This window comes from Tachypleus tridentatus, chromosome 1, assembly GCF_004210375.1.
Source record: "Tachypleus tridentatus isolate NWPU-2018 chromosome 1, ASM421037v1, whole genome shotgun sequence".
In the NCBI taxonomy this organism is placed as follows: Eukaryota; Metazoa; Arthropoda; class Merostomata; order Xiphosura; family Limulidae; genus Tachypleus; species Tachypleus tridentatus.
The window spans coordinates 18,361,017-18,387,270 of record NC_134825.1 but is presented as its reverse complement, the minus strand read 5'-3'; the positions used below and the strand labels follow the sequence as shown (position 1 = coordinate 18,387,270).

Below are 26,254 nucleotides of genomic sequence, written 5' to 3'. Positions count from 1 at the left end.
CACCAATTACTGAAATGTATTTTCTCCTCCTATTGGTTATATTTGCTCTTGTGCATATATGTTGTGTTTTAAGGTATGTATTTAATAAGTTAAACAGTTCATAGTTTCAACATTTGTGGTAATTTTAGGTAATAGGATTTTATAAACACTAAATAATATTGATGGAAAATACCTTGCATAATTAATTTAAGTAAGTCATGAATAGGTAATAATACGAATAGAAACAACAGAAATATTCTTACCCTTCCACTATTCTCAAGCACCAAGTTATATGTACTTGTTGGTCCTGGTTTATTTGTGGTAATATCCTGTTGCTAAAGAAATAGTCAATATTATAATGGTCAAAACAAAACCTGAATATAATATACAAACCACCTTATCAATTTATTGTACTTTAAAGAGTTCAGTACATTAGGTGGAAAGCTGGGATGCAAATGGAGACTTGCTATTTAGTTCTGTGTGCTTTTCTTAATCATCTTATGTTTGTTTCTTTATACGAATTATGATTAACAAACAAAATAATACACACAGGAAAGCAGTATCAGTATCAGTGTCAAAGAAACTTGGGTCAAAATAAGCAAATAATTCAGTACTTTCAATGTGAATTTCTAGGTATACATTTTCTAAGATTTATATCTAAACAAGACCCAGTTTTTTAATATCATAGATTATATATTTAACACCAAATATTTACTCATCACTTTAAAATTTCTGTGCTCTAATAGCTACAGCATTTTGATATCCAAAAATAAATCCTTCCAGCATGTCGAAAAAAATAAAAAATTCACATACCATAGTTAGTGCTATTGTTGGTTTTGGTGAAGGCAGGATGGGTCCCACCTATGATAAAACACACCAGAAATCATAAAATAAGCAGTTTTAATGTAATCTCTGAATGTTTTAAGAATATTTGTGAAAATGCACAAAACATTCCTAAAATACCAGTAAGTTATTTGTGTTTCCTGAATCTTTAAATGCGATAAATTTTTAAAGTTACAGTGAAACAATAAAAATAACATCCTAAACTTCCCTCTATACCTTTAGTATACCATCTAAGTAATAAATAATTCCCTTAAATGTTGGATCTTTTTAAAGTTTCACAGTAGTTCGGCAGTGTAAAATTAGTTCATTAAAACACAGGTTCAAGAAAACCTACTTGAATATACTGCCAGCCTTGTGTAACCTTCACTAACAAGGCATCTTCGTCAAGCAGAAAGGCAAGAGTTCCACGAGGACTTTTGTGAGATGCTTGAAGCAATACTTCTTGGTTGGTAAATGTCACAGCCTAATATTTATAAACAATACACGTATGTGGATATATAGTTGCTTAACTGATACGAGATCACGATACTAGTTTCCACTATATTTTATTGTATGACCTGAAACTTGATACCAACACTATATAAAACAATACATTAACCAGTTTAGCATGTAAAAAAACTTATAACTTAGTTTAATATAAGGTTTTACAAGTATCTATTCAGTTTTAGTATTATCTTTCATTGTAAAATAGTACACCAAGAATACCAAGACATTTGAACACAAACATAGACACTGTATGTGGATGTCTGTGTGTGTGTGTGTGTATATATATATATATATATATATATTCCCATTTTTACCTCTGATGAAGAAAGATCTACCCATCAGAAGCAATCAGGTAATAGGATTTCTTATTTTTTGTCTTTAAAATACATTATAGTCAATAAAATAAGCTCAAAACTATTATTATACTAATTACATTAGTTGTAAATAGGCAATTAAAATCAGCACTATAAAACAATAATGAATTTAATATAACTTAAGCCTTAAAATTATTTTTATATTAAAATATCATTGCTATTTCAGTCATTAACTTGAAGTCATAACGAAAATGACTTGTGGTGATAGCACCCAAAATCATTGGTGATATCCTATCTGTCAAACTAGATGAAAAACAAGTTAGCAGTTGTGGAAACTCAAATAAGAGTGTGGAGTTGAATGTTTATACTTACAACGCCTCAACTCCAACTACCTTTTACTGTTTTTGTTTCAACATATATTTTATTATATTTTAATTTTTTGTATGTGTTTCAGAGACAGACAGAGGGAGTTATGTGCCTATCATGTCACAGATGTCTATGGAGTTAGATAAAAAATATAAATTGTGTTGTATCTCTATCTGACTGTTAGTGTGGTGTGTCAGTCATTATTAACCCTACTGTGTTTAACATCTTCCTGTTCTTCTGTTTGTAAGAGTATGTAACAAACGATTTCTATTTATTATGTAAAAAACACAAGGGCAGAACAAAGTTCAAGTGTGAATGTCCATTGCCAACAAGAAGAATGGTTATCCACGTGAACAGTCAGCTGAGCTTTGCAGTAATTAGAGATTGGAGGGCCTATAAGGTACAGTGATTTATGGACATGGGGTTGAAGTTGAAGCAAAAACAAAGCACTTTATTTACTAGAGAAAAGCTGCACATTAATAGATGATTGTCGAATGGTAGACTGTCGTATTATGGTGTAAATTAATTATAAAAGAGTGAACGATAAAATAAAAGCTTGACAAATTCAGGTTTTAACAATAAATTCTGTAAACTGTATTACTAAAGACACACATATATTTGTTTGGAAAAACAGACAAGACGATAAAATAAAAGCTTGACAAATTCAGGTTTTAACAATAAATTCTGTAAACTGTATTACTAAAGACACACATATATTTGTTTGGAAAAACAGACAAAGCAATATCACAAACAACAATTTTTTTAGAAATATCTGAATGACTAATAAAATGCTATTTTGAACATTGATATCTGTACATGTGATGACCAGAAATATCATTAATATTATACCCAAGATAAAAGTACATATTACGACCTGTTTATGTAGTCTTCTTCCCTAGACTGAGAAGATACTCATTGTAAGAAGTGGAAAAGAAACTTTTAAAATTTAGTATGAGCTGAAGGTTTATATCCCTTGAACATATGTATTTGAAATGATTAATGATGTAGTACTAGAGGTCAAAAATGTGTTATCTTCATTATTCTTGCTCTCCTCTTTGTCTTCCAGGGTTGTAATGTCTCTTTGTATCATATTAAAAATACTGTCTTCCTCCTATAGACACGAAAATCCTGCTCTCTGTCTCAAACAGCCAGTAGAAGTTTAAACTATGAATACTGAAGCAAGCCAGCTGTAGTGAGAACCTAATTCCAGATTGTGATTTATGTAAGAATAAAGATTGTTATTTTTATTCAATAACTTATGTTTGATTTGTTTTTCCTATGCTACTCTGTCAAAATTACAAATAACTTCCCTTGGCTTCACTAAGATCATTCGTATCACTAATAACTTGTTGAGGAATACGGTATCTCTGGTGCAAGAACAAATTTTACAAACACTCCATTATACATAAAATAATTACACTTCATAAAAGAGTTGTGAAACTGTATTTATTTTGTTCATATAATAATATACTATTTCTAAAGTTTGGACTTATTTTTATTGGAAAGCAGTACACTTGTGTTTTATGGTGATTCAATAATTAAATATCTTTAAAAAGATGTTGAAATTATATATATACGTTTCAGTTTTAACAAATTAAGTAAAAGTTAAAGTTGATATGCAAGTACAACTGCATGAATAGTCAATTAGATGTGTAGACATTCCACTCACCTGTCTTAAAATCTATGCAAACCTGATCCTAAATATATATATATATATCAGAAATATAATTTATATTATACTATTTTGAGACATTATTACTACAGTTATTTGCATACTGTCTTCAGCATTAAGCACATTACGTCACACTGATAGGAATATATTAGTAGTTATTTGATAGTAAGGTGTGACATATTATGTCCAGGCAATTTAACAACAACAAACATAAAGTATTTGGTAATAATATTTTGTGAAAGAAATATCATATCTTTTTTACGATTTAAGAGTTCAGTTTACAAATTTTGTCAAAGTTGGTTTATATATACACATGTTCAAATATTATCCTTTCTTCACCATAGGAGCACAAGTTTATACATATATAGTGTTTCTCCTGAAGTATGTACACCAACTTTAATGCATGTACGTATATCTCCTTTATAGAGTTATTTAATATTTTTGTTGTTTTCATTTTTATAAGCGACTTAGGAATAACGTTAACTAAGCTGGTTGGACATCTGTAATGACAACATGATGCTGATTGCTAGGCTAAACTCATGTCAGATATTGGAATATTTATGTTCTTTTTACATCAGTGGATTATTCTAATTAGAAAAGGTATTGTAATACAAACATCTGATCCAAATCTCTTTTAAGATAGTGAACTGATAATTTATGTACTAATTTTATCTGCAGATTATGTTTCTTAAAAGTAAAGATGGAAAAGATTAAAAAACTTAAGCAGTTGATGTTAATCTTACGCATCATATTGGATTTATTATACTGATATTCTCCTTGTGCTCCTGGATTATTAGCCTCAGAATACAAAACAAATAACTGATCCAAACCTCGAGCATCATAATGTTCTGCTTTCTTTGTATCTCCAAATAACTGTATCTAGAGTTACTGACATGTGACTAGTTAATCCAAGCCTCATGTAGAATAATTATTATATTGATACTTTCTTTGTATCTCCGAATTTTTATTGGAAAATGTATTGTAACATGAGTAGGTTATCCAAACTTCATTCATGGTACTCAACCTGTTGTTATTTTTTCATTTGGTTTACAACTAATTCTATTCAGAAATGATACTATAATGTAAGTAACTAGTCTAATATTTAGAAATGATACTAGACTTAATATATTCATTTTCTGTGTTTGTACTCTCTTTAGAAAACGTACTGTAATATAGATTGATGATCCAGATGACTTTGTAGTGTTAAAATTTATATATCTTTGCCCACAGAAGATTGACAGTTGAGATGGTAAAACTGCAGATGAATTGGTGGAAGAGTTTTTTTAAGAAGAACATTTTTATCTCTTCTTTACCCTCTTTTTTAAAACCTTTATTTCACAACCCAGTTTTTGGTCCAGCAGGTCTTTTTTGCTGCTGTGTTACATGCAGTAAGATTTTTAGCCATAAAGCTTAACTCCAACAGTTTCTGTTTGATTTCACTTTGTTACACATTTTAGTTTGTTTATAAAATAGCTGCATTTGCGTTTAATAAATTTATGTTCATCAAATATAAATAACTTCACTGATGTATATCTTATGTCTATATATATATAGAGAGAGACAAAACTTACTAACTGACACACTTCTTAATGACTTCCAGTATCACTCCCCAAGGTCCTTAAGGTACATAGCAGTTTCAGGAAGTTAGATAGCAGTTCATTAGCTATAAGCAAATACATTCACAACTAATAATCTATATACATATCTAGTATGAAACCTACCACATGTGCTATGCTTGGAAGAATATAGTCATCATCAGATGGTGGACCTGGCGGGCCTGATGGACCTGGTGGACCTTGTTTATAATACACTCCTATAAAAGAAAGTTTAAAGGTTGCATTTTATCAGTCAAAAATTCATTAAGCATTGACTACACATATTTATTTAAACAGTTCCTATTACTTAGTAACTCTTTCATCACAATAACTAGTACTTTATTTTTGTCTGTCTGTCTGTCTGTTATATAACTAGGACCATGTGTTGCTTTTCATCTCAACACCTGTATTACAGACTTATAATACAATGACACATACATTTAATTAACTTTTTCAGTCTTCCTAAACTTATCATTTTTGTCTCTCTATATAATGAACTTTCTGATATTTCACATACACAGAATACTATCCACAGCTGTAGTGAATCTACAACCTCTGAATACTCAAAGTGTCTTATTTGCACCACCTTGCCAGAAGCATCTCAAACAACATGAAATTTAGAAAGAAGATTTCATAGGTTGAAGGAAGTGAGGAAAAGTCATAGATAAAACTACTGCAGCATAAACCACTGTGCATGTACCCATTCAATGGTAACTTCCTACATCAGTGATATCAAAGTAGGATAAGTATTCTCTTCTTAACAATATGAAAATGTTTGCTGCACTCAGCGTGTGAGATTTGTTTAGTCTGACCTTTATGAATGTGAAACTTTGGAAGAAGTGGTATCTTCAATCATATTTTTAGGGAAGTGATTGGAGCCATTTCACATGGTTTCAAAATAGAGACCAAATATGAATCTGCAAGCAGGTACTTGGACTATTTGATTTTGATTACATTTTCATTCTGTAAAAGATTATGGTGAAGATAATATGTTATTAGTTGCTTTTTTATATATTGTGTATGGAAGTTAGCCATATATCTTAAATAAACATATTACAGGGCATGTGGTAGGAGTATTTCATTAGCGGGTCAATGTGTTGTTCAAAACTGAATAAAGGCTTCTGTCAAAAAGCACGTATAAAGTAAGAATATTAATATTTAGGAATGTCCCTTTCAGAACCCAAGTCTTAACCCCATAGAATATCTTTTAGACCAATGAGTAGAATAAATTAGAAATGTTAAACAACAGTCTTTTCAGCTGTCATCAAACTGCAGGACAGCAATCAACATAAGTTTTACAAGACACCAGTAGAAACACAGTTGAAAACAGGCATCCTTATAATGAAAGCAATTCAAGCCATGGGTGTTGTTAGTGTTGTGACAACTATGATTCTTCTACTTCTGTACTTCTATGTTCAAATATGACTAGAAGCATAGAGTAAGTCTGCAGAGCAACTAAATGTATTCTATACTATATTTTCTTATATTAAATTCTGCAGTAGCTCCTTATTAAGATATAAAATGTTGAAGTATAGTCACAGAAAGCCAGTCAAACTGTATATGATTAGTTGGTAGAATCAGTAGTCTCACCTTTGTTTACAAACCCTCTTTTCCTTCTGTAAGCTTGTAAAAAAAAAATAACAGTTTGTTTTAAACATTTATAAATTTCACAGCTGTAAAATTAAATTTTGATGTAAATCTGAAAATGAATAATTTAAATTATGCATTTTGAAAATCTCATTCCACCTAGATCTCAATGATAAATATAAGATGTTTTAATAGATCAACCACAACAGAAGGGTGAAACAATTATTATTAAAGTTGTTGAAATGATCTCAAACAGATTTCAGTTTTAAATTTTGTGTTTAGTAATTCTATTTGATATTTTTTTATGTATAAAACTGATTTTTTTTGTTGAACTTCACATTAAAAATTCGTTTGAAACCTTTAAATAAAAAGTCATCCTTCTTGGAAAAAAGCAATGTCTTATATTAGTATTGTAAAGGTTTTAAAGAAATTTTATTTAAATTTCCACAAAGATTCAGACTCATGAGTCTTCCTGATAAAAAAAAGTGATTTGTCTGGCTAATCCAGTATACTTAAATGAGTTAACCCTAAATTTTCATTTCACCAATTTTTCTAAGAAATGAAGCAACAGTATTCTCAAGCTATCATAACCAGTTTTTAATGTCTTGCTTTTTTTCTAACATTAGTATGTACTATTAGTAAACTTCAAATTCAGGTAAGAGTTTAATCTCATAAACTTCCAACTTAGAACAGTAACAACAGTTTCGGAACATAAAGTTGAGTAGCTTGTCTTAAATTTCCTGTCTTCCTATAATGAGTTACATTTTGAGACTTTATTTGAGTCACACAGTTTACTGAATTATGTCTTCTTCTTGAATTGCAAGGTAAAAATTCAGTTCTTCAAAATCTTTCCATTAAGAAATATAAGCTGAATATAAAAGTGTGTTTTGAAACAGGCATGAATTTATGTGAGCCTTCTTCTTTATTAAATCTTACCTATTAAGTAACACTAGTTATTTAAGGCAAGGAAGAGATAACTAAATTAAACACTTACGAAATTACTTATTTTTATGGAATTTTAACCATGATTACTGAGAATTATTTTATACAGAGAAACTTCAGTAAAAAATACTTTACAATATGTAATTAAACAAACTAACAAAAGAAAAATGTTCTCCATGTTGATGGCAGTGTTTACTAATATTTTTTTGCAGAAAACTAATGATGTGAAAAGTTTAGTTCATAACAAATTACCTTGTGCATCTTGTTTGAAAGCTCAAGAGTTACACTTATTTACATTAAGTTTTGATAAAAGGTTTCATTCACGTTTGTTGATTATATTTTGCAGGTAATATTTTCTCATGATTTTTTGTATAGACACTACATACAGCAGTCTTGCAGTCAGCAAAGCCTCTTCATGTCACAAAATCAATGGTTCTTTGTATTCTAAATGTTTTTCTATTGGTATTCGTAGCAAAACTACTCAGACTATCTTCTGTTGTCCTCTGTTTTTAAATTAAATAATAGATAAAAGACAGTCAGGCAATAACACCTTACTATCCACAATCCACACTAATGGATTGATTGCCACTTTTATAACACATCCACAGAATATTTTGTGGTGTTGCACAGATTTGAACCTATCTAATAATTTTTGTCTTCAAGTAACTTACTTAAATTACATTATTTTCCCATAATTTATTGTGTAGTGTTAAGTAGAATGCCCACTACTAAAAACTGTTAAAAAAAAGTCACATTTTAGTCCAAAAGGGGAAAAATTAGCTATAAAATAATAAAAAATTATTTCACACAATTAATATTCACGCAGACTGAACATTTACCAATCAGTTACGTGATCTTAAACCCAATGATTGTTAATTCAGCCTACACTTGTAAATGACCACTTGATAGGTATGAGTTTTATATCTTTTCATAACAATCCATTTCAAGAGCAAGGACAGTATAGTTCCAATGTCGCACAATCTAAATGAGAATGCCTGTAATGTTAGGTTTGTGAACCTGACGATGACAAGAAGGTTGAAACGTTGTTCGCTCTTCTGGATAAAAAAATTTTCTCAACCCAAAACAGCCGTTTTTACATATATATTTTTCTCTACAAGTGGGTTTTCTCGTCATCACTGATTAGAATATGATACAACATTAAAGTGCATGCAATATACTATTGATTGAACTGATTGCAAAGGTCCTTGATTAATCTTGTCTTCTTCAAGGATTATGGTGCCTGTTTCACAAAATAACTAAAACTAAAGCAATTCACTTTAATATTAGCAGTTTCAATTATTCTTTAATACATACCTATATGTTGAGACGTTAGCATGATGGAGCTGGATGTTATTGTTCTTTGAGTTGTCAGAACCAACTGTACCAGTTGGTGGTAAAACAAGAACTGAAGATGTTGTCTCCACCATATATGGCATTAGTGGCACACTTATACATGATGTACAACTCAATACATTGATGACTATTTGTTCTTGCTCACACCAGTATTTCCACCATTGTCATATATCACATTGCTGTATCAAAATGTGGTGGGTCCAATTTTATTTCTTCTCAAATGAGTAAAAGTTTATTGTGTGTCTGCACAGTGAAGTGTGGTCCACCTGTAAGAAAAACATTACTCCACATGCAGTATTGCAGGTAATTGTTGTATTGTGCTTGGTTATGAACAGAAGCATAATGCTCATCACTGGGTACCTGGCATACAATCTGGCTTTGTAAGAATAGTTTCTAACCAGCTGTACTCTGATACAGAGTCCATTGTGAATGCAACTTCAATATTCATTCTTAGAATTTATTTCTATATTCAAGTGCAATGAGCCAAATGGACAAGAAATGGTTATCTGTTTGTGCTGTAGATACCACTATCACTTGTCTGAACAATGGTAGCATTGGTTTGGAAGAAGATTCACTTGCTGTTAATGGAAACTTGAACCACTTGGAGCCAGTTCTGAATAGCATGATGTAATTTCCAAGCTTTGATTTGTCTGATGGCTCTCCAAAAAAGTAAAATATCCAGTTGTCTCCACTGGGTTTCAGCCGTGATTCTTGAACAAGATGAAGTGTTTTAAATTGACTAATCATTTGCACTTCAGATCATCAGATACCTCATGTTCATAACAATGAAATTAACGGGGGAGGAGTGACTGATATTAATTTACAATATCATTTTTACCATGCCTAAGCCAATATTAACAATTTCAATTATTCATAATGACAAGAAACCCACCTGTAGTGTCCAGAAACAATCAGTTTCAAACTCTCTTTGTTAACCTGAAGATGACTTTAAAATGTCAAAATCTTGTTCTCTATTTTATTTTAATAAAAGTTTTAATACCCATATCAGCCATCTTAAGATACAATTTAAATTATTCTTTAATTGATTTAAGCTGTGTATAATATCCAGATCTTGAAAAGTTCTTACATGTTCAATCTATTTTAGTTCTATATAAATTCTAGAACTTGAGCTTATATTAAAACCATAATAATATTCGTTTTATGATAAATAAAAACATAATCAAAAGAGAACATATGGTTTTAGTCTGGATAATTTTAAAATGTTCATGAAACATTCCTTAATAATAACTTTTCATATTGAGCTATGAAATTCAGTTTGTAACTTTCTATCAAGTAAGCATGTTTTACTCCATATTTTGTAAGAAATATGTGATGTTGTTTACTCAATAGTGCATAAAAAAATAGTTTGCTTGATGGTTTGGAAGAAATAGTCGATTTAGTTTATTCCATGATTTGTCAAAAAATAACTTTGGTAGTTTATTCTGTAGTCTGTAAGAAATGCAGAGAGCACTTTTGTAATATAGACTTTCCTTCTTTATGAGAAAGGAAGGAAAATTTATTTTCCAGTAGTGTTTGGATTACCAAATTTGTTTTGCATTTGAAATGATTCATACTTATTGGATATTGTTTTATGACATACTTCAGTGACAAGAGCTTAACCTGCACTTTAATAGTGTTGTAAACTTTTTAACTTATTTAACGGGGAATTTTTAATGAATATATACAACACTTACCCCTTCCACCTACACTATCAGGATTCTGAAGCCATTTAGGATAATACTGTGAACCTGGAGGTCCTGGAGGACCTGGAGGCCCTGGTTTACCAATTCCTGGTGGGCCTGGTGGTCCAGGAGGGCCCTCTATCACTGCTCCAGGAGGACCCTGTAAAAAAATATCATGGTAAGCCTGCAGTTTACTTTAATTAAAATTCACTTATTTAGGTTTTCCATTACAAGTCATTAGTAATAAAACAGTATTTGTAGAAATTGTGTAATGTACAACAGATTTTGCAACATAAAAATATATTTTTCCTTTCTCACAAAATAACTGGCAATGCATTCAGTAACAAAGTTACTTGACAATTTGATGATTATGTGGTCTCTCATATTGCAGTGGGTCACTTGTCTCTCCATTTAAGAACTTTTGATTATTTTATTAAGCATATTGGGGTCATGATTTTGGTTTTGTACTGAAAAATGTATTATACCTTTAGTTGTGTAATCAAATTTATAAAAAAACCTAAATACATATTGGCTATTGCATTTATTGGAACAATTCTAGAATGTTGCTAAACAATTAATTCATAAATTGTTTGGCATGTAGAGTACTACATGTCAAAGAGGAAATTAAATATATATATATATAACATGATAATTAAATGTCTCACCTCCATTTGCTTGTGTTAAGGATATCTGGTCACCTGTTATTGTTTCAATGGGTATTTATACCAGTACATGGTTCTTTAGATAAAATTATAAAATGATAACACTTTAAAACGTTGACACAATAGGTTTGGTTGTTTGTTGTCAAGCACAAGGCTGCATAATGGATTATCTATGCTCTGTCCATCAGGGATATCAAAACTCGGTTTCTAACAGTACCATTCCTAAGAATTGCCAATCCACCAGGCAGAAAATACAATAGAATATTAGCAGTAAGATTTAAAAAAGGAAAATGACCTGAAGATACTAAAGTGTAATACAATAACTATGAAAACATGTAAAGCAACCATGCCAATATGTTTTAAAGTTTAAAATATAATTTTCATATTAATAAAAAAAGATCTATCAGAGTTTACTAAATCAAAATATTTTAAAACATTAGTAACCATGAAGTAGATTCACCTACCCTTGGACCAGGAGGTCCAGGAGGCCCAGAAACTGGTATAAAATTTTCAAATTTATTTCCAAATGAAAATTTACCAGGTGGTCCAGGAGGACCAGGTGGCCCTGGATTTCCCTAAATAAATAAAGTTTAATCAGTAGTTAATATATAATAAAATAATGTAAAACTTTGCTCGTCAATTACTGCATAGCCTTTATGATCTGGACCAAAATGTATCATTTTCAACGACATAAACTGGATCCAGGATAATGTCTCACCAGAGCAAAAAATTACAGATATAAAAAAAAACAATAACTTTTTATATTGCATTCCTATTCAAAAATAAGGGTTTTGCAAAAAGCTGGAACTTTGTTGTAAAAATGTTGGCATTACTTTTATAAAGCATAAGATGAATACTTTGTGAAAAATTATAACCATAAGACTTGAATGTAGTAATCAAATGAAATTGATCACCAAAATTTCTCTAATTTTTATAAATATTCAAGATTTTTTTTAACAGTATTACAACTATGGGTAGTTGCTCTACGTTTTTCTTTACATGAATTGAATCATCATATTTTTTATTTTGTGTTAAATTTTTTTTTTGTGTAAATAAGTCTCTTGTATTTTCCCGTCATTTTTTGAAAATTTTGAGTCTCTTATTTCGACCGAAAAATGTGTTTGACAATTATTTTATTGAAATAGAACCATTTCTTTCTAATGAGACACCAGTTTTATGAAACAAAGTGCTGAATTTTTAGCAACAATATGTAATTTCTCATCTTGAAAATTACAAGCTATAATTACCCTATTACCTGCTTAATTAGATTCTCACTTGGAAACACTTTTTTGAAGTAATTTTTCTGACATAATTAGGTTCTCACTTTGAACAAAGAACTTTTAAAATGTCTTAAAAAGTAATAAACAATTAAAAAGTAGACTATATAAAAATATTTGGGCGAGACATTGTCCTTTTTCCAAAAACCTGATGACACATTGTCCGTATTCCACACAAATTACTTATATAAAAATTAATAACACTCATGAACTTATCACATACATGAATCAATAATGCAAACCAATCAACAGCAAGGAAGCAAAATTCAGTTTATACCTTTAGAATGTGAAATAAATTACATGTCAAAATACTCAATTTTGAATTTAAAAATACCCAGAACTTGAAAAAACTTTTTACACACATTTAAAAACTGGTCTTGTTTGTAAAGTCATATAGTACCCAAAGGAAAAGAAGTCCATATATCTAACTGTATAATCACATGTAAAATAAATAAGGCTACCTGATAAAGTCAAGGCTAAATTGCATTTACTCATATCTCATACTATACTCGTGATTTTTATAGCATGGTACTTACCAACTTATTATTTGTGGAATACTGCATTTACTCAGACTTTATTTAGGGAATATGCCACTGAACCAGATTTCTAGTAGCCCTTAGATCTTACCATGCTATTGCCTAGCCTGAACCTTCAAAAATAATAAATTACTAACTTTTCTTTTTTATCAGTAAGTGCCTGATTTATTTGTTAAATTTATGATACATCAAAATCAACTTAAATACATTTTCTCTTTTAGGTGCTCAAAGGTTGAAAAACAACAACATAACTTTATATGGTAACAAATTTCATCATACTTTGAGTCCAGGTGTTCCTGGAAGACCTCTTTGACCTATAAGTCCAGGAGGTCCAGTTGGACCTTTAGGACCAATTAGTCCAAGTTCTCCTTTTTCACCTTTCTCTCCTTTCAGTCCTATGAATGGTAGGAAATTAAATATATACTACAGTAGAACTTACAAAGAAATATTTTACAAAATCATGAAATAACTTATAATTTCTCATTAGTTCAATAAAAGTAAGGCACAACATTACAGTTTTTAGTTTGGTAAAAATAAGATAAAATAGTTTGTTTGTTTGTTTTGTAATTAAACAAAACTACACAATGAGTTATCTCTCTGCCCACTATCAAAACCCAGATTCTAGTGTTGTAAGTCTGCAGACATTCTGTTGTGCCACTGATGGAGTTTGTATTAAGAAAGAACTTTATGTGTATCAATCTTGTTGGTAAATATAATAAATTTAATACATATTGACATTTAATTAACTTTACACTTCCATCTATTAGAAACTTAATACCTAGTGTACATAACATAATAAACTGGAGACACATCTGAGATAAATTATAATACATTACATAGTTTGTGTATACTATGGATGATAATTAGAACATACTGATTCATTCGTTGTGTTCTATCTGTGGATGATAATTAGAACATACTGATTCATTAGTTAAGTCCTATCTGCAGACAGTAATTAGAATGTACTGATTCATTAGTTGTGTCCTATCTGCAGACAGTAATTAGAATGTACTGATTCATTAGTTGCATTCTATCTGTGGATAATAATTAGAATGTATTGATTCATCAGTTGTGTGTTACATCTATTGGCTATAATTAGAATTTGTAGATTCAACGTGTTGATTTATCTGGGTGGCATGTAAAACAGTGCAACATTTAGTTCTGTAAAAATAAGGTACAACAGTACAGCTTTTAGTTAAGTGAGAGCAAGTTACAAGAGTACAACTCTGAGCATTTTCTTCTGAAAAAATACAACTTTTTCAAGTTGTGAAACTGGAGAAACATGTTAAAATAATCTAACGCATCAGAAATTTAACATTTAAAAAATTATTTAAGTAAATTAGAATATCTAATTATATTAATGTTTGTTTTTCCTTATGTTTGGACTGACTTCTTATAGTTTATGTTTTAAAATGAAGTTAGGATTCCTATGAGTTACTATATAGAGAGGATGAAATAGGGATGAAAGCAGAAGGAGTAGCAAAGTTAAAGACTGGAAAGGGTTTTATAAGTGATGTGCGCTTATATTACAAGGATGAGTGAGTAACATTGAAATAATGAACAAACAGCACTTTAATATGACAACGAAAATGCAAAGCAAAATTATCCATGGATCATTCCCTATACAGATCTCAATCTTAAGCTCCTGAATTTCTGGATCTGAAGGAATACTATACCACCTATCAAAAAGGCTCAGTATAGCCACATTGATAGGGCGTTCAACACTCAATATGAGGGTCGCGAGTTCAAATCCCCGTCACACCAAACATGCTCGACCTTTCAGTCGTAGGTACATTATAATGTTACGGTCAATCCAACTATTTGTTGGGAAAAGAGCAGCCCAAGTGTTGACAATGGGTATTGATGATTAACTGCCCTCCCTCTAGTCTTACACTACTAAATTAGGGACGGCTAGCGCAGATAACCCTCGTGTAGCGTTGTACGAAATTCAAACCAAACCAAGACCAAAATAATAAAGTCAGATATAACAGTTAATAATAATCAAATAGATGTATTAAACAAGGTCTGTATTTTATATGTAAACTGAGATGGTTTTGCGTTTTTATAAATGAGCATTAATAACATATATGCTTGTATACATGTTACTTATGCTAATTTATAAAACTGAGTGTGATCATGGAAGTATTTATACTGGATAGACAAAACATATAGCCGAACATAAGAGCTATTCAAAAGAAAGTGGAAAAACTAAAAATTCGACTGTAGCAGAACATGTAAGCAAAACCAAACATAACATATTATGGGAAAAAACAAAAGTATTGTCTCGAGCTAACGGTATTACATCAACTAACACTCAAGAATTACTGAAAATAATGAAATTTAAAAAGAATTATTAAAGAGAACTTAATATCCAGCAAATAGCCTTCCAAGAATTTGGCGAGACTTATTGTGGTATTTGTGAACAAATGCAAAATTACAGACAGGTCACGTGATAGTTAAGAAAATATAAAAATGTGAAATTAACCGATTGCATCTTCACTTTTGAAGATAATGCGTGATACAACGAAACATGTAGAATAGTTATTTTAAAGTGATTTTGATTGTGTAATGAATTTAACTTTGTATATTTATTGTTTTAATCTTAAGATATTTGAACACTTCAAAAAGTAACATGACACTTATTTTTAAAATCAAATAGCTTTTCTTCATTTTAGGCTACCGTACCTCTTATGTTTTAAGTTTATAATGCACACTAGAAAGTTTGAAAATCAATTCTTAAAACTGTTTTTGATTGTTTTGAATTTCGCGCAAAGCTACTAGAGGGCTATCTGCGCTAGCCGTCCCTAATTTAGCAGTGTAAGACTAGAGGGAAGGCAGATAGTCATCACCACCCACCGCCAACTCTTAGGCTACTCTTTTACCAAAGAATAGTTGGATTGATCGTCACATTATAATGTCCCCATGGCTGAAAGAGCGAGCATGTTTGATGACCGGGATTCGAACCTGCGACCCTCGGATTACGAGTTGAACGCCTTAACACACTTGGCCATGCCGGGCCCAATTCTTAAAATATTCTGATGATTTGAAATCATTTCCAAGTGTATCACCCTATTTTATTTTATTTTATTTTATTTTAGTAAAATGTAACGATTTTAATATGTATATAGTAAGTCAAGTATGTAACAATGTTTCTTTAATAAAGATTACACGGGCCTGCAAGGGTTTTATTGTCTTAATTTTTACGTTCTACAGTAATTCCTGTACGCTGAAACCGAAAATATCTTTTTTTTCATAACGTACAGATTTTTCACAAAACATTATACGTATTTTTACCTAAATGACTCATTTTCATTGAAATCAGGTAATATTTGTTATGCTTAAAATGTTGACAACCACTGGCTATAGATTTCTCTAGACCAATCGCGACGTGAATCTTATTGATCGTCCTCGAACCAAAACATAATAATAAAAGATGTTCGTTGTGGTAGACGAATTAATAACTGAATCTTAAAAGTTTTTGTCTTCTTCTCGATTTGCAAAAAATCCTTACGTGATAGAAAAAAAATGAATATTATTTTCCAAATTTCTGTAGCCTAATTATGAAATATCCGTTATTAAAACCAAAACAATTTATGGCCAAGCGTGTTAAGGCGTGCGACTCGTAATCTGAGGGTCGCGGGTTCGCATCCCGGTCGCGTCAAACATGCTCGCCCTCCCAGCCGTGGGGGCGTTATAATGTTACGGTCAATCCCACTATTCGTTGGTAAAAGAGTGGCCCAAGAGTTGGCGGTGGGTGGTGATGACTAGCTGCCTTCCCTCTAGTCTTACACTGCTAAATTAGGGACGGCTAGCACAGATAGCCCTCGAGTAGCTTTGTACGAAATTCCAAAACAAACAAACAAACTAAAACAATTTTTATGGAGTTTAAATTTGCATGCCTGTGTAATTGATATAAAACTTCATAGTTTTAGGCACATTTTTTATGTTGGTTATAACTTCTTGTACGTGTTTTTAAACTGTTTTTTCTTCTCCTTATCAGTTTTCTAAAAGTATGGTATTACCTGGAATATATCTTACACCAAGACTGTTGTCTTTATATCCAATTCTGTTTCCAAAGTACTGTAAAAGAATAACATTAAGGTATAGAAAATTCTTAAATTAAATCCATGTTTCATATTGTCACCACGCAAATTATTATAGATATATGTAATTTATAGTCATTTTCACCATTGGAAGAAAAGCTAACTTATTTCCCTAAAACAATGCACAGAGGATAAGTGATAAATTTTAAAACAATTTGAAAACTTACAACGTAGCTATAGGCCGTTCATGTTCTATCTAACTTCCGTACATCTAGATAATAGGGCTGTATGGTAATTTTCATTGTGAAGGATTCCATAAGGCTGTCATGCCTGAAACAAACCACTTTTGCATGTTGGGTTTTCTTAATCCGGATGGGCTATGAAGATTATGACTTTCCAGCACCAATTTCAGTTATCTGATTATATAAAAAAAATTACAGGTGCTGCATCTGGTGACTTTACTTGAATATCTTTATATCGAATGCCATGAATACCTATTTTGTGAAGTTATATTTGGAACCTCATCTGGGTGAACCCAAAATTTGGGCTTTTATTGCCAGATAGGGATTCTTTTTTATTGTATTGTGTGCTGTCACCTGGAACACGTAGACAGCTTTTAACATGATTTTTGTGTTCGTGGGTTCTCTGCTGTTACAAATCTCTTTCTGGATGTTGCTGGTACCCCAACTTGATCCATACTTCCTTCTTTTCCAATGCCAAGAGATGTCCCCGTCTTGAAAATTTCAAGTCTCCGATTTAAATACGTCTCTATAATCTGAATGTATAAATATTTTTCGTCAGAAAGACCTTTTACCAAAACGGTCAATTTCCAATGCCATCACACAGCTTATGAAATTCCAAGCAACGTCAAAATGTAGTTCTAATGTATGCCATTACTCTGTTACTTTATATCGGCCGTGGTTGTGACATTTCTTGCTTTCTGCATACTGAAAATCGTATTCAATCCCCTTCCTGCGTATGAGTGTATTTTTAAACGCAATCCATAAAACCTGTAAAGATGAAACATACTGAGAAAAAAATGTCAAAATATCTATTTAGCCGTGTGTGGCACGTATCTGTGTATTATCGTTTAACAGCATTCTAGATAGTGCATTTATCCAATTATCCAGCGATGCAGCTAAGAATCTGTTGTGCAGCAAGAGATTAACATATCAGTGAAGGATCTTCAGGTTCAGGTTCTTGAACTCCATTGTCCTGAAATTAACTACACATCATTGTCTGCAGTCAGTTATTGGAAGTTAATAATAAAGTAACATAATACCATGTGTAGCAGCTAGAGAAGAACAATGAAACATAAATATTAAAGAAAACAAACTGTTAGAAAGAAGTATCGATAATGGGAAACTAGTTTCAACACGTGATGAGAAGACAGGAATGTCTCGACTCTTGTTTCTCCAATGTCAAGACTTCTGACAGTTTGTTGTTTTCCTTTTTTCCGGTCATCTATGGGAAGGTAGCTTTCTAATAATAAAATCCACTTCGTTTTTTGACAACTTTCATCCACTGACAATCACTAAATATATCACTGTGCTTAACACTATTTTTTATCAGTTCAGACATAGAACGTTAGGTGAAATTCATACTGAAACATCATTCTTTACATATCGCTATGACTTTCACAAATTATTACACTAGTTATGCAGAAAAATCAGAAGCTATTGTTGTTATATTTTAAAAAAGGAAGTCAGAACTCTCAGCGTCAGCGAAAACCAATGTTTTTAAAACCTGTATTCAAGTTACTATTTACTGGCATGTCTAAATTATACATTGTTTTGGGTACATTATATTTTAATCAAAGGGTTATAAATAATGGTAATGAATTTTTATAACAGTGAGTTTTCTATATTTAACATGCATAATATAATAGTGTTAATGTAGTATTTTAAGGCATATTTGAATTATTAATATTTTTATAGGGTATATAAATGACTATTATGAATGCTGTAACATAATAATACCTACATGTTTTCCTGGCGGACCTGGAGGTCCCATTTCTCCTTTATCTCCTTTCTCACCAAACCCTGGTTCTCCTTTTAGTCCAGGTGGCCCTATTAAACCAGGCTTTCCCTGAGATAGAATTGTTAGAAATACATTGTTTCATTTTTATTTTAGGTATTTCAACTTTGGAATGATAAGATGAAGACGTGAAAATATATATATTAATTAAATAAATACATATGATACATAAAAATACACATCAATATAATATGATGTTTCAACCTATTTAGGGATTAACTGATGATATAAAAGATGTTCCACCAATTAACATTTTCACCAATAACAATACATCTGCAATTTATTAGCTAATGAATAGTGTGAATTCAAGTCTGTTATTAGTGAGAAGATTGAATATAAGCATATCCACTAATGATGTAAGGGAATACCACATTCATTTAGTCAGGCAATCAAAAGTTTAAATACAAACTAATTTGCACACTTTTGTAGATATTTTAATGTTCATTAATGACAAAAGTTGTTGTACTTTAATACCTATAATATGACATAATAGTTGAGGAGTATTGTACAAGTAAGTGATATACTTAAAAACACTAAAGAAAATCATGTAACAGATTTAATATCATTTTAACACTGATGTTTGTTTCAGTTTAATATATATTTAGAAATGTATGTAACTTATATTGTCAAATGTGATTTGCGCAAGTCCCTCCTGTTCTCTAAATTTGTAGAAGATTCTCGAGTATAAGATTCAACAATAGATGTTTCACATTGTTGCCTACTAAACTTTTGAGAATTTCTTTTAAAGATTATAAATAGACGTGCCAAGAGACAGAATAATATTGCCGGTCTGATACGCTCAGTGTAGTATAAATCTCAGAAGCTATAATTGTGATAAACACTTATTAATCAGAAAACTACATATATTTGACCAGGAATGCGTGTATATTTCGAACATTACATTCAGTTTAACTTTAGTGAATTAACTTTGGTCGGTTGACTCAGGAAATAGCCCTATATGACTTTGCTATAAGAAAACACACACACATTAACTTTGGACGTTAGTATTTCTACGAAGACATTAGATATCTTCGTCGATGAAAAGTCAACTTGTAAAAGGCATGAGACTAACCATTAAGCGAACTGTAACAATCGTATTTCATATTTTCTTCTTCTTCTTTGAAAGAATGAAACATTTTACCTCCACCAATCAAGACTTGTAAAAATGTCATCATACATATAATTTGGAGAAAAAAATCTAATTTTTACTTACAGGAAAACCAGGAAATCCGATTTCTCCCATGGGTCCTTGCTTTCCAGGAGGACCAGAGGGTCCAGGAGGGCCATGTTTTCCTCTTCGTCCCCGAAGGCCTTTATCTCCTCTCTCACCTTTTTCTCCCTAAATTTAAACATGCAACTTTATTTATATATAAAACTAGTTAAATTTTCATACTATATATATTTACTTGTTAATAATACAGTATTTACTACTACAAAATACGCTTGCACTTAATAGTTTGTTACATTTATGTTATATCACTATGTAAATTTATCCATAGAAAGTATCATAAGTAATATAGAAATAAAATCGGTCATAATAGCATTTTTTGAATCGTATATCATATTTCTTTTAATTGACATCAGAAAATTAAGGCCCGGCATGGCCAAGCGTGTTAAGGCGTGCGACTCGTAATCTGACGGTCAATCCCACTATTCGTTGGTAAAGAGTAGCTCAAGAGTTGGCGGTGGGTGGTGATGACTAGCTGCCTTCCCTCTAGTCTTGCACTGCTAACTTGGGGACGGTTAGCGCAGATAGCCCTCGAGTAACTTTGGGCGAAATTAAAAAGAAGAAACAGGAAATTAAAATTGTATATAATCCATATGTAATGTACTGTAAATGCTTCCTACCTTATTATCCAAGTGCATATGCAATTTCATTTATAAGGGATATAAACAAAAGGCGATGTAAATATACTTTAATAAACGTTCTATATAATAAATATTAGGAACTTATCAAAATTTTTAAAAAGGTCTAACCTTTGGCCGTAGAACAAAATTATGATTATTTATGGTGTTAGTAAAACACGGAGACTCAAGAAGTCTTAACACAAAATAGTAAAAACCGTATAAGCCGAGTGCTTTCGAACTGTTTACCCCTGAAAAAGAAAGGTCTACCTTTCGAAAGTTCTTGGGTCATAGTTTGTTCTTATCGTTTTATGTTATAAATAATTATCTATTTATGGCGTTAAGTACTGTAAAGTTTAGCCCTGACTAAACTAAAGATAAAAATATACACAAGTTATAGCATCAATTTATCTCTTTATACAATAAAGGCCGTACATAATAAAGCCTTAACTAAATGTTAGGCCTAATACAAGTGAACTTATTGATTTCAGTGTCTACGATTAGAAACCTTTTGTGTTATTCTAGAAATCCTGTATTTAAAGGAGAACTGTTGTAATAAAGATAATAATTTAACTGCAAATGTCTTTCAGTATTCATAATTTCTCTTTTTTAAAATCTAAGTCAATAATAAGGAATTATAAAAATGTCTTGAAAGAAATGTACTGAGGCATGAAGTATAATTTATTATATAAGCAGTTTTTAATCTTGGTTTCAGGGATAATTGCTTTACAAAATTATCAAATAAAGCAAGCGTTTTCAACTAGGGACAGAAAACTATAATTGCCTCGTTTATTGTTAAGAATATTTAACTTAATACTTTAATATATGTTGAATTTTCGCGCAAAGTTGCTCGAAGGCTATCTGCGAAATCAGTGATGGCTAACACAGATAGCCTTCGAGCAATTTTGCGCGAAAATTCAACATATAATAAAGTATTAAGTTAAATATTCTTAACAATAAACGAGGCAATTGTAGTTTTCTGTAACATAAACTGAAAAGTTAGTCAGCCCTGTCACTTCTTGGGCTACTCTTCACCAACAGCATGTGGTACTGACCGTTATATTATATTGCACCTATGGCTAAGATGGAGAGCAGTTCGGGGAATGGATTAGGGCTCGTGATCCGCAGATTGTGAGTCAAGTGACATAACCACTAGACCACGGCCTCTGTATGCGAAAAGATGTTTTATTTGTTTGTTATTTTCATTTATATACGTGCACCCCCAGTGGTACAGAAGCATGTCTGCGGACTCATACCTCTATAAACCGGGTTTTGTTACTCGTGGTGGGCAGAGCACAGATAGCCCATTGTGCAATTTTGTGCTTAATTTTAAACAAACAAACTTCAATCCGCTTACATAGTTTTTTGTTTTGTTTGTAATTAAACACTAAGCTATATAATAAGCTACCTATGCTCTCCCCACCACGGTTATTAAAACTCGATTTCTAGCATGAGAAGTCCGCAGATATATTGTTGTGCTTCTGAAGGGCTGGTTTACACAGATCACAGTAATAAACAAACAGAAGATAAAATATATCTTTTAAATTGACAGTTGTAATATTACTTCTTATCAATACGATTTATTCTTACTTACAATTACTTTCAATACCCCATTCTCTTTTACTACTCTTGTTGTTCCAGGTGGTCCAGGAGGTCCTTGAGGACCAGGTTTTCCATTTAAACCCATAGGTCCAGATTCTCCAGGAAATCCCCTTGGTCCTGGTTCACCCTGAAAAAGTACGAGTTAACAATGTAGAAGTAATTAACACACTAGAGAATTAGATGTTTCTTTATTAGTTATTGCATAATAAAATGAGCAAAATCCTAATTAATTGGAATATGTTTATTGGATATGTGATACAAAATGTTAATTATAGTGAATATTAAATTATAGTCAGTGGTTTAAAATGGCCTTGAAATAAATAATGAACACTTACAAGTATACAAACTAATAAGGGGGTTAGTAAGTTGTACTAAAACTATTTTGAATATTCAAATCAGTAAGTCATGTAGAAATCACAGTCGATATAAAGTTATTGTGTATCGGCATGTAGTATAATTAAATTTTTACATTGTTTAGCTTTGGTAGGTGGCGTCATTCCAGAGAAAATGAATGTATTTTATGTAATAGCCTTTTCCTATACAATATATTCATACATTTAGATTGCTTCATAGATTTAGATTGTGGATTTAGAATTTACTAGCCTTGTATATCTTTTGTTCTTAATTTAAAAATCAACTTGGAGATCTAGGACCATCCAGAAGGAAGCCTGCAACAAGTCATACCATAGTTGTAGTGAGCAAAATATGATATATTTTACAGCTGAGAATCTATGGACACAAAGGCCAGTAGCAAAATCATTCCTCGTGTTCCAGGCAATAGTACACGACATAATCAAGAAAGATCTGTGTCTGGAAAAAAACCATATGTAATACATTCGTTGAACTATCGTGTACTACAAGCAACTATAGAATTAAATTGTGTGTGATGAGAGTACTGAAAAAAGCACGGTAAACTGTGATAATTTTGGTATGTAGATGTTCTTTGGATTTCCATCTGGAAACGAGGACAACAGGATGATAGTTCAGTAAGATAAGGTTTCCAATCATATCTCCCGTTCAACCATCACATACCTCAAGCAACTGGAGAATGAAACGATTATTCATGCTATTCGACATGAATACACACTGGTCAAGTCAACAGATGCAGTGCCTATGAATTCCTGTGTGATTGAACTCTTTCAATGGGCACTGAAAAACTGTTGTCCCTAAACATTGGACCTGCCAGGAGGAGGAGATGTTTTAGACATGACAGCCTTATGATATAATTTTTTTTCAATGGAAACTATGAAGCTGAGTTATTTATAAGATGCACGATCAACAGATAAAACCTAACTGGACAACAACATAGGTTGTAATTACAATGGTGAGGTTGCAAAAGTGTTCATATATAACGTAATCAACCTCTACACATCTGATTTCTTTGAACAGGCAGTTCAATACATAATAACTCTTTGCAAGTATACAGTTTATTAAATTATAAGTATAAATGTAATGTATTAAATCCTTATAATTGTAAAGATTAATAAATGTATCGTACAGACCAACTAATACTAATCAAGGTGAGCGTTCAAGAGAAATATTCAAGTTGGCTACATTTTTAACGTTTTAATTTAGTTTATTGTAGTGTTTGACAGAATGAAGTTTAGTAAGATGTCGTTACGACTCGTGATGCCTACACGTCTTCCAAGTGTGTAGAACACAAATACTGAGATAAATAAAAATATAAGTGAATCAGAAGAAAGTAATTAGTAAGCCAGTTAGTAGTAGGCGAGTCAGTCATTGAGCTCTGAGCTGATTAGTTTAGTAAGTTTGTTAAACTTGTTATTAATCAATTAATGAGTCTGTCTGCCAGTGTTGAGTTGCGTCAAAGATGTTAGCGGAAATTAAATATTAACGTTTAGTTCTATTGTGAGTTAGGCTTATCAACAAATGCAGCATGTATAATTTCTGTCTTATGGTTGAAGAAATAAGTTACATTTTAACTGGACTGGACTGAAATGGATAACAATAAGAAAATGGCTACGAGAGAAACAATTACAACGCTTATATCAGAAGCAGGATTCTTTAGGTAAAAATAAAACAGATTCCAAACTAATTGCATTTAAGATGAAAGCACGTGTTTGAAGTAAGATCGATAATTTGCTGCAGATGATGAAAATTAAAAGAAGATTATGAGGTAAGAGATGAGAATTTAGGAGATGGATTAGAAGAAAAAGACATAATATTTGGAAAATAATTATGAAGAAAAATAAAGTGGATTGAAGACGCGATCGAGGAAGCTACTTGAAATGTACAGAGATATTGTAACAACAAAATCGAAGAAATACTAAAGACCATCATTGAAGCGAAAAACAATCATCTATGAAGTACAAAAAATTCTATGCAACACAGAAAGTTTGTACTATCAAACTTGATATACTGCAGAAAGATTAAAATGATAAATCTAACGAGATAGAAATGAATATAAATGGCAGAATAAAACATCTGAAAAATGAATATGTAAATTCAATGACAGACCAGCCACTTCTCTCTCTCTCTCTCCACCAGTCCCAGAAATTCAACTCCAGATATCATTAACTATAAAAATATGGAAGAATAGAACCCATTTGGCCTATACTGGTCACTTCTAGTTGTGTCACTGATGACTTCAGAGTCTTCCTAGACAAACTAGCTATATCAGTATTTCGGAAACTTATAAAATCTAGTAAGTCAGTTTAATAATAACGCCTAATCAAGAAATTAACAGACTGTGAGAAAAAAAATACCATGAGGCAAATCGTGTGTTGTCCGAAATAATTTCCAGAGTTAATGGGTGAGATAGTAATTAACAAATTATTCATTTGTTATCCATTTAAAAGTTGTAACAACTTTAGAAAATAAATATTTTCCAAGTTATTTTATCCGAATATTTCAGACCAGCTTATAAGTGTTACAACTGAGGAGGACATGGAAATTAGGCTAAAAACAAAACAATGTCAGTCTGCATTGGTAAAAAAAGCTATCCAGTCGGCTGTGTACTTGTATCCATTATCTCGCAGATAAACAATTAATGGCATTACTTCAAAGTGCTAAAACTCCCTTTAATAAACAAGAAAAACATTTAAATTAAACTTTTAGAAACAATATTAAAGAACATCTTCATCACCAAGCGTTTGGATAACAAATTTACATCAGCATTTATATTGTATATTATTTCAAGCATTTCAAACAAAACAGTATTGACATCCTGGTTTGATATTAAATATTACGAGTGAGTAGAAGTATTATTGAGAAGATAAAAACTATACAAAATTAATAATACAAAGGTGATTAGTTGTTTGGTTTCCAGATTAAAACCGCATGGCACAAGCATGTTAACTGAGCACATGAAGATACCTTTAATCCAAATAGGCCAGGTAGTCCAGGTTGTCCAGGAGATCCAGGTTCTCCAGTTACTCCTGGCTCTCCTTTGTCTCCCTAGTGCAAGAGAATA

The 26,254-nt window shown here is 31.4% G+C and overlaps 1 long non-coding RNA gene and 1 pseudogene across 4 annotated transcripts in view; one reads left to right on the top strand and one right to left on the bottom strand.

Moving 5' to 3' along the window:
- The window catches only part of LOC143244118 (uncharacterized), a 271,994-nt pseudogene that overhangs the window by 13,537 nt on the left and 232,203 nt on the right, over nucleotides 1–26,254 (bottom strand). The window contains exons 19-31 of the transcript XR_013024901.1: nucleotides 26,158–26,238; nucleotides 22,814–22,948; nucleotides 20,588–20,713; nucleotides 19,321–19,425; nucleotides 17,317–17,374; nucleotides 13,574–13,689; nucleotides 11,946–12,056; nucleotides 10,832–10,979; nucleotides 6,846–6,878; nucleotides 5,382–5,473; nucleotides 1,157–1,285; nucleotides 793–840; nucleotides 243–314 (exon numbers count right to left, since the gene is read on the bottom strand). The product of XR_013024901.1 is annotated as an uncharacterized LOC143244118 (transcript). The remainder of the gene's footprint in view (nucleotides 1–242; nucleotides 315–792; nucleotides 841–1,156; nucleotides 1,286–5,381; nucleotides 5,474–6,845; nucleotides 6,879–10,831; nucleotides 10,980–11,945; nucleotides 12,057–13,573; nucleotides 13,690–17,316; nucleotides 17,375–19,320; nucleotides 19,426–20,587; nucleotides 20,714–22,813; nucleotides 22,949–26,157; nucleotides 26,239–26,254) is intronic.
- Nucleotides 2,013–6,184, top strand: LOC143244121 (uncharacterized). 3 transcript variants are annotated; one of them, XR_013024905.1, is made up of 4 exons: nucleotides 2,078–2,388; nucleotides 3,106–3,210; nucleotides 4,005–4,065; nucleotides 5,777–6,184. It is a non-coding gene; the product is annotated as an uncharacterized LOC143244121 (long non-coding RNA). The 3 variants fall into 3 exon arrangements; XR_013024902.1 differs by lacking the exon at nucleotides 5,777–6,184 and adding an exon at nucleotides 4,891–5,136; XR_013024906.1 differs by lacking the exons at nucleotides 4,005–4,065; nucleotides 5,777–6,184 and having other exon boundaries at nucleotides 2,013–2,388; nucleotides 3,106–3,243.